This window comes from Hibiscus syriacus, unplaced genomic scaffold (genome assembly GCF_006381635.1).
Source record: "Hibiscus syriacus cultivar Baekdansim isolate YM2019G1 unplaced genomic scaffold, ASM638163v2 tig00110482_pilon, whole genome shotgun sequence".
NCBI classification, from domain to species: Eukaryota; Viridiplantae; Streptophyta; class Magnoliopsida; order Malvales; family Malvaceae; genus Hibiscus; species Hibiscus syriacus.
This window is the reverse complement of record NW_024062758.1, coordinates 3,869,520-3,877,334: the sequence shown is the minus strand read 5'-3', so window position 1 is coordinate 3,877,334 and position 7,815 is coordinate 3,869,520.

Here is a 7,815-nt window from a genome sequence, read left to right as displayed (position 1 = left end):
AAATGACTTATATCAATCATGAAGTGTATCATGAAAATTACATGCAATGTGAACCGCACATGTTTATTTCCAACTAGTCCTCTTTAAACATTAGTGAGATCAAATTTTACCAAAACTAGAGTGTGGATAAACCAAAATAAATTTTATTTCTGCAGAAAATAACTTTAACATAAATATCCTTAAACTGAAGTAACTAAAATTATGTATATGACAAACGAGCATTAATATTACAAACTCCCACTAAAATCGAATATCATTAAATGATATTACACCCACATGAATAGTGTGCTCTTGAAATACGTTGGGTGACAGTTCTTTAGTAAGCGTGCAATTATGAGTTTATACCAAAAATGCTCTATAAACACATAATCACTCTGAATTTTCTTTAACAAACAGAAAAAATAATGTCTATGTGCTTAGACTTAAGGTGTTTTTGTTATATATGAAATAAAGGACTACAACTTAGTTGTTACAAATAACTCAAGTGGTCTTTCTTATTAATCCATAATTAGCAGTTCATGTGATAAAATTTTGCATCCATATTCTAATAAGTCAAAGTCAATAAAACTGATGATATTTTACTTACTAGACCTCTGATATGTAAGCATGTAACAATTTTGTTCTTAAATGTATTGTATGAATCAATTTGGCTGCTATCCAACGATCCATACCCAAATTGCTTAAATAACTACTTAATATCCTAAAATCATATGATGTGTTTGTGTGCGTATAAACCTAAGTATGCATTAAATTCTTTATTTATTTTGAAGAATAAAGAACCTTTTATATTTCCTTAGTTTCAAAATCATCCTTAGGGCATTGATCAAGACTAAGCTTGGTTCCTTAGTTTGATCTTTCATAACAATTTCTTTTCTTAATTGGAGAATTATTCAAAATAATCTTATTGAGATTCTAGACTCACTTCTTGAATAATGACATGTATGAACACACCAATATCATCAAAAGTGATAATAAGAATTGAGTTATAATCCAATTCCTCCTCAAAATTAAATTTTTAAACCTTATTTCTCCCTCCAAACTCAACATCCTAAAAGATAGTGTTATAGATCTCACCTTAAAAAAATTTTAATTATGAGATCATAAAACTTATAACCCCTAGTCCGCTCAAAATAACCAAAGTAGTTGCTTATTGTTTTAGAATTTAATTTCTCCTCATATGTCTCAACTTAACTTAAAAGAGAACAACCCTATGTAACATATTTTTTTCTCTTTTAAGTTTGACCCTTAGCAACTACATTCTAATTTTTTTGCCCTTATCTTTCTATGAACTTTTGAAGTGAGTACTTTTAGACTTATTATGCTTCAACCTGTCATCCTCTTGCTCACAATGAAAAATGATCTCATTTAGAGTTCATTTCTCCATTTGAGTTGATTAAAATTTATAGGAAGCGATACTGAAATAAATATCAAGAATAAGCAATTCTTTAGAAAAACTCGATCTTAAGTGTATTAAGTCTTGAAACAATATGAAACATATCCATAATGTACTCCCTCACATTCCTTGACCCTCATAATTTATAGACATCAAAGAAGTAAAACATAATATCATTTAAACCTTATTTTTTGGAAAAATATTTCTTAATTTCATCAAGGAAACCATTAGCCTTATTAATCTTTTCAGATTATGTGCCCCTAAAGGCTTCTAAAATGTTGTGTTTCATGACCACTAGACTTATGCAATTTAAAAGAATTTCACCTCTCAAAATCTCTTATACCAATTAAGAATGTTATCCCCTATGAGGGGTGAAATTGTTATTTCCTTAGCATAAAGTCTATGTTAATACAACCAAAACTTTATCTAAGTGCAATATTCACTTTCCTAAGTGCATTTTTCCATAGAGCAAATTTTGTGGTAGCAATAAATAAATAAATAATTTGAATATAAAACAAAATATAAATGAAATTGAAGCTCACATCTTAAGTAAACAAATAAATTCAAAATTATGACTAATTCTCATCACAAGATATCAAACACTACATCAAAATCAGGTCTTTGAACATTAATATTAACAGTAAACGGTACTCTTGTTGTTGTTGTATCAAAATATCAAACATAGTCATAATATGAATTAATTTATTTTAATATATATATAATCTATTAACCAACAATCAAAACTGAAAAATCGAATTAAATATATACATATATTGCATTAACAATATAAATAAAATCATAGAAATATTGTCAACCAATCAATTTTTCTTAATTTATCTTTTAATTAAATTAAAAGTTAACCAAAATAATAATAAAATTGAAAACACTTAAACCTTATCTAAAGATATCAAATACTCGATTAATATTTCATCTTTAGACAAAATATTCACCTTAAGTGATATCTGATGCGGTAACCAAACATTGATAATAAGAACATGTCAAACAAAATTCTTCTTTTGGGCCGATTTATTACCCACACATCCAATCGAATAATTATCATATGCTTATTACTAAAGTTGTACATGCAATTATGTCAACTATTAATCTTCCTCTGGGTTGATTAATACTAACATATCCTAAATTACATGTACAAAACTTTTAAAAAAATACTTTCCATAATTGATGTCACTTTAACGACTTATCGCTTTAATAAAATTGTCTCAAAATAAATATTCAAATTCAAATTTAATATTTCTATAACAAACAAAGGTCAAAACTGATTTTTTATTGCACTACAGTATCCGAAATAACCCAAGATAAGGTTACATAAATTATGCTATCAAAATATCAAAAACTCAAGTCTTTGATTGTTTTTGGGGGAAAAATCCTTAAACATGCATTTAATTCATAAATCATTAAAAAAATAAATTGAATTCAAATTAACATTTAACCAAGAGTCAATGTCAAAATAAATACCAGTGAATTAAAACTTTTTCAAAGATTAAAAAATTATTTTTTAATCAAACGGAATCGAATATATCAATGTCAAATATATATTATATAATTCATAACAGTCAAAAGCTAAAAATAAATTTTCTAATCAAGTCATCATTTCCGAAGTAACCCATAATAAGATTATTTAAAGAAGTTATTAGAAACTGTAAATCTCGGTCGTTAACTATTTCTCAAGAATTTCTTAATCATACATTCACGTATTAAACAAAAATATGATACAAAAAATTAAAACCAAATACACGTGTTACTTGAATCTAAAAAACTTGAGATAACATGTGTTTATCAAGAATTTCTCAATGTCAGTATTAAAACATACATGATTAATTTTTTATATCTTAAAAAATTCAAATTAGTACATATGTTAAATATTTTTAATTACGTTATGTATTCAAATTCAACCGTACATGACCGGATACAAAAACAATGAGAGATGGCCCGGGGCATCCAAATGAAAGGCATTTGAAGAGTCTCCATGAATCTCAAAATCTGAGCTTTGGACATAGTTTTCTTTTCTCACGGGCGGAGCAATTAAAATAAACATCACATTGGGTATGGGTGTTGGACCACTAACCAAACAAATACTTTAGAATATTAGTGCTAAAAGTTGTAGCCATCACAGAGGGAAAGATTGACCATTGTTGAACCCAACAAGCAGGTTGTTATTTTTTTATAGCTGGGAAACTAACCCCACAGCATAACTCAAATAAACAAGCACATAATTATTTCTTCATACAGCTTCTTTCTTCATATCAAATTTAGCATTTTGAAGCAAATTAACCAGTGGAACCATAATGTTAGCTTCAATCTCAGCCTGTAAAAACATATCATTAAACATCGGATTCGATTATAATATTATTAATAATAAAAAAAAAGAAAAAACATTTAAATTAGAATTTGAACCTATAAAATAAAAAAAACTCTTAAACTAATTAAATAAATATAATATTTTTATAATTAAATATATTATATATACACTAAACAATATTTAAACAAAAATAAATGTAATGATTCTATCAGGACTTTAAATATTCCAAAAATTGGCTTTTTGGTGGCTGCACATTTTCATATTTATCCAACAAAATTCCAATTTTTGGAATATTTAGAGTCCAAGAAACACTAAAGAATTTAAAGAGACTATGAAATTCAAGTACCCTCCTTTCATACTTATAGTTTCTTTTCATGTTAATAGTGTGTATATGCTTTCATGTTAATTGTGTTTTCCAACTGTTTTCTGGAAAAAAAATAAATATCTCAGCTACATTTAATTCATGCTAATACTTCTTATGGTGATTTGGCTCCATAAAATAATTTACTAACAAATTTGAAAATTACTCAATTTCATAAATTTGATTCAATTTAAAAAATTAAAATTTAATTCAAGTTATAAAATAGAACTTAAATAACTCAAAGTTCTTCATAATTAGTATATTAATTTTCAAGTTTGAGCTAAGTCTCTCAACTTTGTATGGTGTGTATCATATATAAAAAAATAAGAAGAAACATAAATATAATGTATATTATAAAAAAACAGTTTAAATCACAATCAAATAATACCATAATATTATAAATATTTACAATTAAAGTTAGGTATAAACTCGAACAACTCGACTCGACATAAATTTTGTAAATTTTCGACACAAAAATATTTCAAATAAAATTTAAATTATAAAATAAAATTTATCTATTCAAATAGCTTATCATTTGTAACTCAATTCGATTCGACTCAATTAAGATACCCTATTCACACGAATCAGCGAAATATGCAATGAACTTAACACGAGTCATCGTCACCCACCGGAAAAAGTGTAATTGATTTTTTTTTTGAAATATATGGACTATTGTTCTAAATCTTTATATATTTTCAGTTAAAGTCCAAGATGATGAACTGAATCGTCGGCCCAAATTGGCTTCCCTGAGGAACAAAAAGTGGGTTTGTTCCCACATAAACCTTGGACCTTGGACAAAGTTATCCTCATTTGGGTTTTTTGGCCCAATACCCCAGGCGAAAAAATTATGTGGGTCCACATAAAATTTTAAATTTCGTCACCTCGAGGTGATGAGTTTGCTTTGAATTGTTTTAAAAAAAGTAGTTGTTGCACAACGAGCAGTTGCAACGGACATATTACAACGATCATCATGAAACTCGTCACTTCGACGTGACGAATTCGATGGGATTTTTGAAAAAATTAGACGTTTATAGCTGTTAGATTTGAGATTATAAATAAGGTTTTTGGGTTTATGTTTTTTATTGTGTTTTGTTAAGAATTTTTTTTTGAAAAATATTCAAAATTTCCAAAATATGTCTACATGCGATGAAATGTTACGCCTCGATGATATCCATATTTCTTCGCTCGAGCTCGGTCCGGAAGAAGAACAGAACGTTCGTCAAAGAGGAATGAATCTTAAAGATCCACCTCAGTGGATTATTATATATTTACAACAATCCAGGCTGCTTCCAGCGATGTTTTTACGTGGTTTTAAGGTGAACCCGACATCGATTATGGCTCTCAATGAACGTTGGAGGTCGGAGATGCATACTTTACGTTAGAAGATTAGACGATGATACCACTTGTTAGATCTAAATCATAATAAATATGATAATAAATTAGGATCAAATCATGTCAAATTATCAAGAATAAAAATACTAGATACGAAAGCGTATCTGAATTAATTGATGACTTGAAATCCTGGAAACTTTTTTTGGTTGTGATCTTCCAAGAAGTTAGAGTTCCCTTAAATATAAACTCTCTTACAGGGATAAGAGTAAATACGATATTGTCTATTTCTTGGGGACCATAACCCCTTTATATAGTTGATTTAAGAATCAATTATTGTCTGTACTTATAACTCTGCCCCTCATCAAGTTATAAATACAACTTTAATAGTATCTACACTTTTATTTCCATGACACTTCTAATACCTTATGATTTTATAACATAATTGATTACTTAATTTATTTCATATTTTATAATAATAATAATATACATTATAAATATGTGCCCATAATTATGAATTTTAATTCAACAAGCTTCACCTGCATATTCGGTCGAAGATGCTTGAGTGCTTTGTATTGCATCTCATGAACCTCCAACTCAATTCGACTGAGTCTCCGTTGAAGCATGATATAGAGGATAGAAACCAAAATTAGTCTAAGATGCAAAATAATCGGTAGAAGTAGAAGCAAGAGACGAAGATGATGATGATTTCTTCTTGGCCTTTGTGAATTTGGCCTTTCCTCGTTCCCACTCAACCCTCTCTTACGATGTCGTTGAATATGGTTTTTCATTAACTTTATAATTTTAGAGGTATAAACTCTTCCCTCTCTTACGATGTCGTTGATATCCTTGAATCTTTCTTTGATTGTGATCTTCCAAGAAGATAAAGTTAACTTAAGTATAAACTATCTTACGAGGATAAGAGTAAATACGATATTGTTTATTTCTTGGGGACCATAACCCCTTTATATAACTGATTTAAGAATCAATTATTGTATGTACTTATAACTCTTCCCTTTATCAAGTTATAAATCAACTTTAATTGTAACGTCAGAGATGTCACATTAACCTGTCAAATCATATGCTTGTACAAAATAGCTAAAAACTCAAATTTTCATTAAAATCACTAAATATTTTACATTAATTAAAATACAATCGGTTTTACAAACATATAAGAGCATATTCAATTTAAACCTTTTAGTACATGCCAACTACATTTAATATAACAAAATACATAGGATTCAAATCTCTTTTCTGATCTGATCTTCAGGAAGGAGAGGCTAACATGCCTTGCTCCTCTTTGCTTCTTAATCTTCTTGAAACCTATGTGTGAAACATTCACACGCTAAGTCCATGACTTATTGAGGCATATACAATTTATAATGTAACTCTAACTCTTAACAATGCATGAATAATTAATATTATCATATCATTCACAAGCATATATCCTTTCAAATACACATATGTATATGTATATATCCTCATCTTCATTATTAGCATTATCATAATATTATCATTAAGTCATGTTAGTCCTATAATCTTATACCTAACATTCTTAGCCAAACAATACACATAACATCATATAATTATGGTAACACAATTCATAGCAAAAAACATATAAATCATATAAAATGTATTTGTTGTTATCTCTTTATTAGCCCATGTACACATGTGAGAACTAAAGATATGTGAGTACATAGAGGTTGTGCACATATGCTTTCATTACAAGTTTAAGTTCAGTGAAGATGCTCCCATATGCGTCGATGGGTCCTAGTGAAATTTTGACTCAGCGATAATTCTGAGTTTGGCCTTCTTCTGTCGCCTGCACATGTTGTGGTCTTGAGTCTAGTATTTTGTTGATCGGTATGGCCGATTCTTGTATCAGATTTTGGATATTATTGTTGTGTTTTAGTTATTAATATAGTTTTGAGTAATTTTTATCCCTTCTCGTTGTCTTAATTTATCGAGTTATAAGAGAAATACTTATAAGAATTCTCTCTTTCAAAAAAAAATCTAATTATATTTCACCTTTAATTTTTGTTAATGCATTCAAAAACTTTGATGTTGCATTTTCATACTGTAACAAAAATTTGTGAAGAGTTGTTATAAAAGTTATTCATTTTTTAAGTTAATCGGAATGTGTACTTGAATGATTACTTGAGTGTATTTGATTTTGTGCATTAACTAACTTTCAAATGAAAATTTTTATCAATTCACTATTGTAAATCTTTTTGAGTATATGTGAGATGATTTTTTATACTCACATAGTATTATATGTATTTAATCGCTTGAGAATATTTGATCTATCATGATTAATTTTAGACATTTTTTAGGTGTGAAGTCATGGTTGATTGATTTTTATTTAGATTGACTAATTAGAAATGATGTTATTTATATAGCGAGTGATTTTTT